This window comes from Gossypium arboreum, chromosome 11 (assembly GCF_025698485.1).
Source record: "Gossypium arboreum isolate Shixiya-1 chromosome 11, ASM2569848v2, whole genome shotgun sequence".
NCBI classification, from domain to species: Eukaryota; Viridiplantae; Streptophyta; class Magnoliopsida; order Malvales; family Malvaceae; genus Gossypium; species Gossypium arboreum.
Genome location: NC_069080.1, coordinates 15,129,305 through 15,139,170, shown reverse-complemented (window position 1 = coordinate 15,139,170; position 9,866 = coordinate 15,129,305). Strand labels below are relative to the sequence as shown.

The 9,866-nt window shown below is 37.3% G+C and overlaps 1 non-coding gene across 1 annotated transcript; it reads right to left on the bottom strand.

Annotated features, from left to right (window-relative positions):
- Positions 1 to 625: 625 nt before the first annotated feature.
- On the bottom strand, positions 626 to 732 carry LOC128285026 (small nucleolar RNA R71). Its single transcript, XR_008275442.1, has one exon. It is a non-coding gene; the product is annotated as a small nucleolar RNA R71 (small nucleolar RNA).
- Between the last annotated feature and the right edge of the window lie 9,134 nt (positions 733 to 9,866).

Sequence of the window (9,866 nt, the reverse complement as noted above, 5' to 3'; positions counted from 1 at the left end):
ATTTTTACATTTTGGTTCTTTTATTTTCCTGTTCAATTATACTTACTTAATTAATTCTTCTCCGATTATTTCAGGTGTTTATGAGTATTGACCAAATTATCGACTTACTCCTAGTGGACCCTAAAATAGAACGAACCTTTCGCCAATGAAGAAGACAAACGAACCAGAGAAGGACCGAAGAAATGAATTTCGAGAATATCAATCAAGGAAACAGAGCAAACCTTGCTCAAAATCCTATCCTTATTGCTGATGATAGGGATAAAGCTTTACGACAATATGTCGTGCCAGTTTTTAATGACCTTAATCCAGGTATTAGAAGACCTGAGATCGAGGCACAACAATTGAGCCGCCGATTACCGTGTTCCGGATGCTTGAGCATAAAGGCCGATTCGGTGGAATTCCTATTGAAGATCCTCATCTTCATTTAAGACTGTTTATGGAGGTGAGCGACTCTTTTAAGCTAGCCGGAGTACCCGAAGATGCATTACGATTAAAACTGTTCCCCTACTCGCTGAGAGACAAAGCTCGAGCCTGGTTAAACTCACTACCATCGAACTCAATTTCTAAATGGCAAGAGTTAGAAGAGAGATTTCTTGTGAAGTATTTCCCACCTAGCAAGATTGCTAAGCTGAGAAATGAGATTACTGCTTTCCAACAAATGGATGATGAGTCCTTGTATGAGGCATGGGAAAGATTCAAAGAGTTATTACGAAAGTGCCCTCATCACGAAATTTCGCATTGCATCCAACTAAAGACATTTTACAATGGTCTCAACGCTCACACAAGGATGGTAGTAGATGCTTCTGCTAACAGTGCTATCTTATCTAAGTCTTACAATGAGGCTTATGAAATCATCGAGAGGATTGCCAGTAACAATTATCAGTGGCTAACCAATTGAGCAACGTCAGGAAGACAAGTTGCTGGATCCATGAAGTGGACGCTCTCACTTCACTTGCATCCCAGGTATCTTTGATATCTTCAATGTTAAAGAATCTTACCATTAATGGGTCTAACAGTTTTATAGCTCAACCACCTAACCAATATGAGAATATAGCCTGTCTCTATTGTAGCGAAGGACATGTGTTTGAAGAATGTCAGTCAAACCCAGAATCCATGTACTACATAGGTAATCAGAACCAGAACCGAGGAAGGCAAGGGCTGCAATCCAACTTTTACAACCCATCGTAGTGAAATCACCCCAATCTTTCCTGGAGTAACCAAGGGGCTGGAGGCAGTAACAACTATGCCCAACCTAGACCAATCCAGCCGCCTAGTTTTTCACAGCAAGTTCAGAAACTAGTTCAGGCTGAATCGTCCAATAGTTTAAAGAATTTATTGAAGGCATACATGGCGAAGAATGACGCCACTCTAAGGAATTTGGAAAATCAAGTGGGCCAGCTTGCTATTGAACTTAGGAACCGTCCACAAGGTGCTTTACCTAGTGATAAGGAAAACCCGATAAATCCAGGGAAGGATCATTGTAAAGTACTAACATTGAGGAGTGGAAAAAAGGTATAGCCCAACATCATTGAAGCTGAAATGGGGCATGCTGAAGCTCATGATTCGAATAAATTTCAACCGAGTGTTAAAGTTCCTGTTCTACTAGAACCAGAACCTGCAATACCTAAAAAGGTAACCTCAGAACCAGCCAATTCTGATCAGCCAACCATTCCATTAGCAGCAGAATTGCCGCCAAAGACAAATCAACTAGTACCAACTCCAGTATATAAACCTCCACCACATTACCCTCAAAGACTCCAGAAGGAAAAAAAGGAGGTCCAATTCAAGAAGTTCATTGACGTACTCAAGCAACTTCATATCAACATCCCATTAGTTGAAGCACTTGAACAAATGCCAAATTACGTAAAATTCATGCAAGATATCCTGTCCAAGAAGTGAAGACTTGGAGAATTTGAGACCGTAGCCTTGACGAAGGAATGCAGTGCATATCTTCAAGACAAATTACCCTCTAAGCTGAACGATCCTGGGTGTTTTACCATACCATGCAACATTGGAGCAGCTTATTGTGGTAAGGCACTATGTGAATTGGGCGCAAGTATCAACTTGATGCCTATGTCGATATTTAAGAAATTGGGGATAGGTGAAGTTCGACCTACTACGGTTACACTTCAGCTAGCAGATCGATCCTTAGCAAATCCAGAAGGAAAAATCGAGGACGTATTGGTACGTGTAGATAAGTTTATATTTCCTACTGATTTTGTAATTTTAGATTTCGAAGCAGACAAAGAAGTACCAATTATCCTGGGGAGACCGTTCTTAGCAACCGGAAAGACACTTATTGATGTGCAGAAGGGCGAACTTACTATGCGCGTTCAGGACGATCAAGTAACATTTAATGTTTTCAAGTCAATGCGATTTCCTGACACAATAGATAATTGTTCTGCAGTATCCGACTTAGAGGATTTCATAGTGGAGAAGGAACTCAACTCTGTTAAGGATCCTCTGGAAAGAATTTTGACATCAAACCCTCCAAGTGATGAAGAAGAGGATGGAAACTTAGCTTTGCTAGAAGCTAATCAAAAGGGATTTAATCCATAATCCCGTTTTGAATCTTTGGATTTAGAGGAAACAGATTACACACAGCCTAAAGCGTCAATCGAGGAGCCACCTAAACTAGAACTCAAGGTATTACCTTCTCATTTAAAATATGTTTATTTAGGTGACGCTTCTACTCTGCCTGTGATTGTTTCAGCAGAGTTAACTATTGAGCAAAAAGAGAAACTTATCTTAGTTCTGAAACAATTTAAGAAGGCTATCGGATGGACCATAGCCGATATTCGCGGTATTAGTCCATCTGTATACATGCACAAGATCATCCTGGAAGATGGTGAAAAAGGGATGATCGATGGACAACGAAGGTTGAATCCCATCATGAAAGTAGTGAAAAAAAAGATTATCAAGTAGTTAGATGCGGGTGTCATTTACCCCATCTCAGATAGTTCATGGGTAAGTCCGTTCCAGTGTGTACCAAAGAAAGGAGGTATCACGGTCATAGAGAACGAGAATAACGAGTTGATACCGACTAGAACAGTTACGGGGTGGAGAATCTGCATCGATTACCGGAAGCTAAACAAGGCAACTAGGAAGGATCATTTCCCTTTGCCGTTCTTAGACCAGATGCTGGATAGACTCGTGGGGCGAGATTACTACTGTTTTCTCGATGGATACTCAGGGTACAACCAGATTACGGTAGCACTAGAAGATCAATATAAGACCACATTCACCTGCCCGTACGGTACATTTGCATTTAGACGCATGCCATTTGGTTTATGTAATGCACCTGCTACATTTCAAAGATGTATGATATCTATTTTCACTAACATGGTTGAGAAAATTTTGGTAGTTTTCATGGACGACTTTTCAGTGTTTGGAGATACGTACGATGATTGCTTAGCCAATCTAGCTAAGGTACTTAGGTGATGCGAAGAGACAAACCTAGTCCTTAATTGGGAAAAGTGCCATTTTATGGTACGGGAAGGTATCGTTCTGGGGCATCGGATAACAAGACATGGGATCGAGGTAGACAGAGCAAAAGTAGATGTTATTGAAAAACTCCCACCTCCAACATCTGTAAAGGGTGTTAGGAGCTTTTTGGGCCACGACGGGTTCTATCGAAGATTTATCAAGGACTTCTCCAAAGTTGCTAAACCTTAATGCAAATTATTGGAGAAGGACACGATATTCAAATTCAATGAAGAATGCTTAAAAGCTTTTCAATGACTTGAGTAATCGATTAGTCATGACACCCATAATTGTCACACTAGACTGGGACTTGCCATTTGAATTGATGTGTGACGCAAGTGACTTCGCAATAGGACCTGTCATGGGCCAGCGAAAGAACAAAGTTTTTCATCCCATCTACTATGCAAGCCGAACTCTGACAGGAGCTCAGTTAAACTATACGGTAATAGAAAAAGAGTTACTTGCTATCGTATTTACTTTCGACAAGTTTTGATCTTATCTTGTAGGTACCAAGGTAACTGTCTATATAGACCACTCGGCAATTAAATATTTACTTGCCAAGAAAGACGCTAAACCGAGGTTGATCCGATGGGTACTACTACTTCAAGAGTTCGAATTGGAAATTCAAGATCGAAAGGGAGTAGAAAACCAAGTAGCAGATCACTTGTCCAGATTAGATCCGCAAGAAGGGAATTCTCCGCTTGTACCGATTCAAGAAACATTTCCAGATGAACATATACTGAAGGTAAGTCATGTCCATAATACCCCTTGGTTTACTGATATTGCTAACTTTTTAGCTTGTGGTTTAATGCCGTATGATAAGACATATCAACAAAGGAGAAAGTTTCTTCACGATGTGAAGTACTATTTCTGGGGGGAACCATACCTGTTTAAAAAGTGTGCAGATCAGATGATTAGGAGATGCATGGAAAAATAAGAAATACCACAGATTCTATACCACTGTCACTCAGCCTCAAGTGGGGGTCATTTCAGAGGAACTCGTACTGTAGCCAACGTATTGCAAGCCGGATTCTTTTGACCAACACTATTCAATGATGCATATGCATATGTAAAGAGTTGTGACCGATGTCAAAGTGTTGGAAATGTCACCAACAGAAATAAGATGCCTCGAACAAACATCATTGAGGTCGAATTATTCAATGTTTGGGGTATTGATTTTCTTGGGCCTTTTCCTTCGTCTTTTGGTCACAAGTATATACTGGTCGCAGTAGATTATGTGTCCAAGTGGGTCGAGGCAGAGGCATATCCGACAAATGATGCTAGGGTTGTGATGAAGTTTTTACAGAAACACGTGTTCACGAGGTTTGGAACCCCGAGAGCCATCATTAGTGATGAAGGGTCCCACTTTGTGAACAAGTGGTTAAAATGGTTACTAGACAAGCACGAGGTGAAACACAAGGTTGCAACGGCTTACCATCCGCAGACGAATTGACAAGCTGAACTGGCAAATAAAGAAATCAAGGGCATATTAGAGAAGGTAGTTTGCCCAAACCGACAAGACTGGTCCAAAAGACTAGATGACGCTTTATGGGCCTACAGGACAGCGTACAAGACACCTTTAGGGATGTCACCCTATAGGCTAGTTTTCGGTAAAGCATGTCATTTGCCTTTGGAGTTAGAGCACAAAGCTTGCTGGGCTCTTCAACGACTCAACTTAGATCCTAAGCTCACAAAAGAAAGACGGATGTTCCAACTCAACGAGTTAGAAGAATTTTGAATGTTCTCATATGAAAATATCAAATTACTCAAAGAGAGACTCAAGAAATGGCATGACAAACACATCCGGGTTCGAGAATTTGAAGCAGTTCAGCAAGTATTGTTATTCAACTCGAGATTGAAGTTCTTTCCAGGTAAGCTAAAATCATGTTGGTCCGGTCCATTTACAATTCACAGAGTCTATCCATACGGAGTTGTTGAACTCCAAGGTAAGAGAGGTAATTTTCAAGTTAATGTTCAGCGTTTGAAACACTATTGGGGGAATAAAACCGAACGGGATAATGTCTCATTCATTTTGTCAAATATTTAATAATTTTCGTGTTTTGTTTAATAAATAATTTAGGGTCTATTTTTCGGGTTTAGTATGTTTAAATAAATTCTGTCTAGGAGGTTGGAACTTAAGCGGGACCATTTGTGACCCCTCCAATCTTTCCTGGGAATTTATTTTAACATAATTTTCCAAGAAATTTTTCCCAAATCAAAAAAATAAATTTTTGTTTTTCAAATAAAAGGGTCAATTTGATCCAATTTTTAATTTGCAACTCAATTTTAATTTTCATTAAGTCTGGGGACATAAATTGAATTATTTTTAAAATTTGATTGCTCTTTTCGTAAATAATAAAAACTAGATGCCTCTTTTTGTAAATATTTTTTAAAGGGCTTCTAGAATAAATGTTTTAGTTAAAAATGATAATTATTAATATATAATTATACTCATTATAATATATATTAATTATTTTTGGATTTTGTTTAATAAGTTCGATAATAAGATGATAATCTTTAATATATAATTATATCTATTTATATATTAATCTTTATCAATTTAGCATGAAAGTAGGATTTTATCTTTGTTTTAATAAATTAAATAGCAATTAATAGTTTAATATATGCATATATCTAATTATTAATTATTGTTATCTTTATATAGGATTAGAATTTAGAATTTTATTAATTTGTTTTAAGAATTCTGTTCTAATTCCTATTTCTCCCTCTATAAATACTACCCATCTTCCCATTCACCTAACACTTGAAACCCAAAGTACCAAAATATCCAAGTGCTGAAACCCCAAGTAGCAGCTCCAAGCAGTCGGCCAGCACACGCCCACTCCATCAAGACGCGACGTCTCACAAGACAACGCTGCATTGATTGCCTCGAGCGGCCTCGGCCTCGGCTCATACTGACCTTCTCCCGTCGCGCGAGTGACTCCCTCCGCACCATCTGCGCGTGCCGAGTCCCACTGCTATCGAAGCCCGTGTTGCTACCAGCCCTCTATCAAGACCACCGCTCCCACACGCACCACACCCGCACACCCAAACTGCTTGTGCGGCATTCCTTTCCCATCCATCCCAAGCCACAAACCTCCAACCCTTCTTTTAAATTCCAATCTTTTTCTTCATTATTATTGTTAATTCCTAGAGTTTTTATATTTTTACAAAAAAATGTGGTAAGACCTAGTTTTTCTTAATTTTAATTTTAATTAATTAATTTTTCAAATCATTAAATTACTAATAATTTTTATTGAAATTTATTGAGAAACTAATTTTTCCATCTTATGATCAGGTTAAACATACCTCGCAAGAGAACTCGTGCTTCTGCTCAAATTGATGAAACACAAAACAAATTCCACTGTGAAGAAGCCAAAATGAGATACGAAAGTATCTTCAAAAACCAACAGATGCATCCAGAAAAAGGCTTTACTTTAAAGGAGAGCAACTACCGAGACTTTATGGCTCGTATTCGTCAAGTTGCTGAAACCTTAAATTGGGAGTTGTTTTGTGAAAAGAGACCAAGTGTGGATGAGGAATTAGTCCGTGAGTTTTATGCAAATTTAACTTCAAGTGAGATGATAGAAGTTCTAGTTCGCGGAATCAAGGTACTGATAAATTCAAATGCTATTAATGAATTCTTTGAATTACCAGATCTCGAAAACGATAAATATTCCATATTGATGAGCAATATCAAGCCTGAAAATCTGCGAGAAATTCTCGAGGAGCTTACAGTTGAAGGTTCCAGTTGGATTGTGTTGAAACAAGGAACCCACACGTGTCGAAGAGAATACTTAACACCTATTGCAAAGGTATGGTTTTATTTCATCCGTTTCAGCCTTCTGCCTAGCTCACATGGGACTACAATTTCATTGGAGTGAATGGTATTCCTATACTCAATCTTAACGGGTAAGACCATTGATGTGGGAAAGATCATCCTGAAAGAAATTCAAAACTATGTCGCTAGACGTTCTGGCCCTGCTTACTTCCCCTTTACAATAACTATTCTGTGCTTGAAAGCAGAAATTCTTGCTAATGTTAAGAAGACAGGGTGCACCCAAGGCACAATTACAGATTGGGACCTCTACCGAGTAGCCGGAGACTCAGTTCTACAACAACGAGTTGAAGAAAGTGAAGAGCCTAAGGAACCTGATGAATAAGAAGATCCCACGATGCAATCATTTAAAGTCCCTGATAAGGTGGACCCAGCAGAGCCAAAAGATGAATCGGATGCTGGAACTTCAATGTTTCGAGCTAAATCGTCGAGCCCAGACCTTCAAGATGAGCTATCAAAACTGATGGACTTAATGCAACATATGCAATGGCAGCAACAAGCCTACTAGAGATACTCAAAAATAAGGGATGACTCGATGAGAAGTGCTTTTAAGAAAATATACAATAACCCATTTATTTTTGTGCTTGAATTTCCAGATTTCATATTCGAGCCATGGACTCCACTCTCGAAAAAGGAGCGAAGCGATTCATGCAAAGGCAATAGTGATGGAGCAAAAGGTGAGTCAAATACGGAAGGGACTGCAAATAAATAAAGAGAGGATCTTGACTTTATTTTATCTCTGTTCTTAGGTCATTTTAGGATTAAGTTTAATTAGGAATTTATTTCTATTTTTACATAATAAAACAAGAGAGGAAAATCACTAATAAAATGTGAGCAAGTCACAAAATTTAAAGTGTGGCAATAGATATATACATGTCTAGGATTGGATTTAGAAAGAGCTTGGTACTTAAGCAACAAATTGACTCACCTCCTCTTTTCTAAAATCCTACCGTGTATAGTATCTATTCACTTTAAACAATGAGGACATTGTTCATTTTAAGTTGGGGGACCGAGAAATTGAATTATTTCCACTGTGATAAAATTTTTCTTTTAATTATGATTAGGATATATTTTGTTCGAAATTTGAATTACTTAGTATGCTCAATTTAAGTATGAATAAAGTTCTATTATTTCAATAAATTATTATGTTAGCTTAATAATGACATGAATGTGTTTTTAATAAAGCATGCAAATTCGTACCATAAAATTTTTAGTTCTTTAGGAAAGTTAGATATGCATGAAAGTTTAAGTCTTTAGAATTGACTTAGTAAGTTTCTGGAGGCGAAATCCTAGGGAGCATGAAACGTTGGAAATGATTTAGGCAACTATTGTTTGGACCGTTTGAGCCTTTCAAGCCCACCATGGTATATTTTATCCATTGAAACCTAACTTTGAGATATATGGCCTAATTTTATTCCGACCCTTATAATAATTAGCCATTACTTTTCGCTTAATAATCTTAAAATTGTCCCAAACACTAGACTCAGTAATATTCTAGATGTTGTTCAAAAATAAGTTTTGGGGGAGTTGACAAGAAGTATCAATTGCTCGAGAATTGCAGTACACAAAGTAAGTGCTCGTGTTGTTGAAAAAAAAAGCACATATATTTGAAAAAGAGCATATGAAAGTCAAGTTGGTGTATCGAAGGTAAAAACTCCGAAGGTTCAATTGACACTGAGTCTAGGGTTTTTTTTAAAACCAAAAATTTATCCATCTTTCACTTACCCTAGCCTAGCCACGCACATACGATAAAGACCTATTGATTCAAAGTCCTCATGCTACCTACATTAGTGGAGAGAAATTGCTACGATCAACATATGAAGACATAAGTTAAGCTTAATGATTGCAGCTTAGTCTCTAATAAATGAATAAAAATCAAATTGGTAAGGACTAACATGTCTTTATTACAAAAGCATTTAGTCTAAATTTTGCTATAATAATAAGTGGTTGAATTTAATTTGAACAATATGCATACTTAAGTAGCATAACTAACAGTTTTCTTGTCTTTGAGCATAAGTACTTTAAGTTCATAATTTTGGGAAAAATGTTATTCTGAAGGAATTTTTCAAAGGTGTTTCCGAGAGATTCTTTTCAAAATTTGCGCATTACTCGGGACGAGCAATGAATTAAGTTTGGGGGTGTGGAAACACAAAAATTTATATACTTTTTCATACCCAATTCTACTTAAATTCATGCAAATTCGGTTAAATTATTGTCAAAAAAATAATTAAATATTATAAAATAATTAAATTATGAACATTATGAATTTTAATTAAATTTATAGTTAATTTTGATTAAATTTGGTTATTTTTGACAGAATTACACAATTGGAGAAAAAGGGCCCGGTGAACACTGCGAGAAGAACAAAACCGAGAGCAATTTGAAGTATCGAGGCCAATAAATTTCCAGCCCAAGACAGTCCAAAAATGTGTATTAATTCATAATTAAATTAATTTTAATTTATTTCCTATTTAATTTAGGTTAAATGAATTAATTTTAATTAATTATGAAGAAAGAGCTTAGTGAACCGCACTGGTTGAACTGA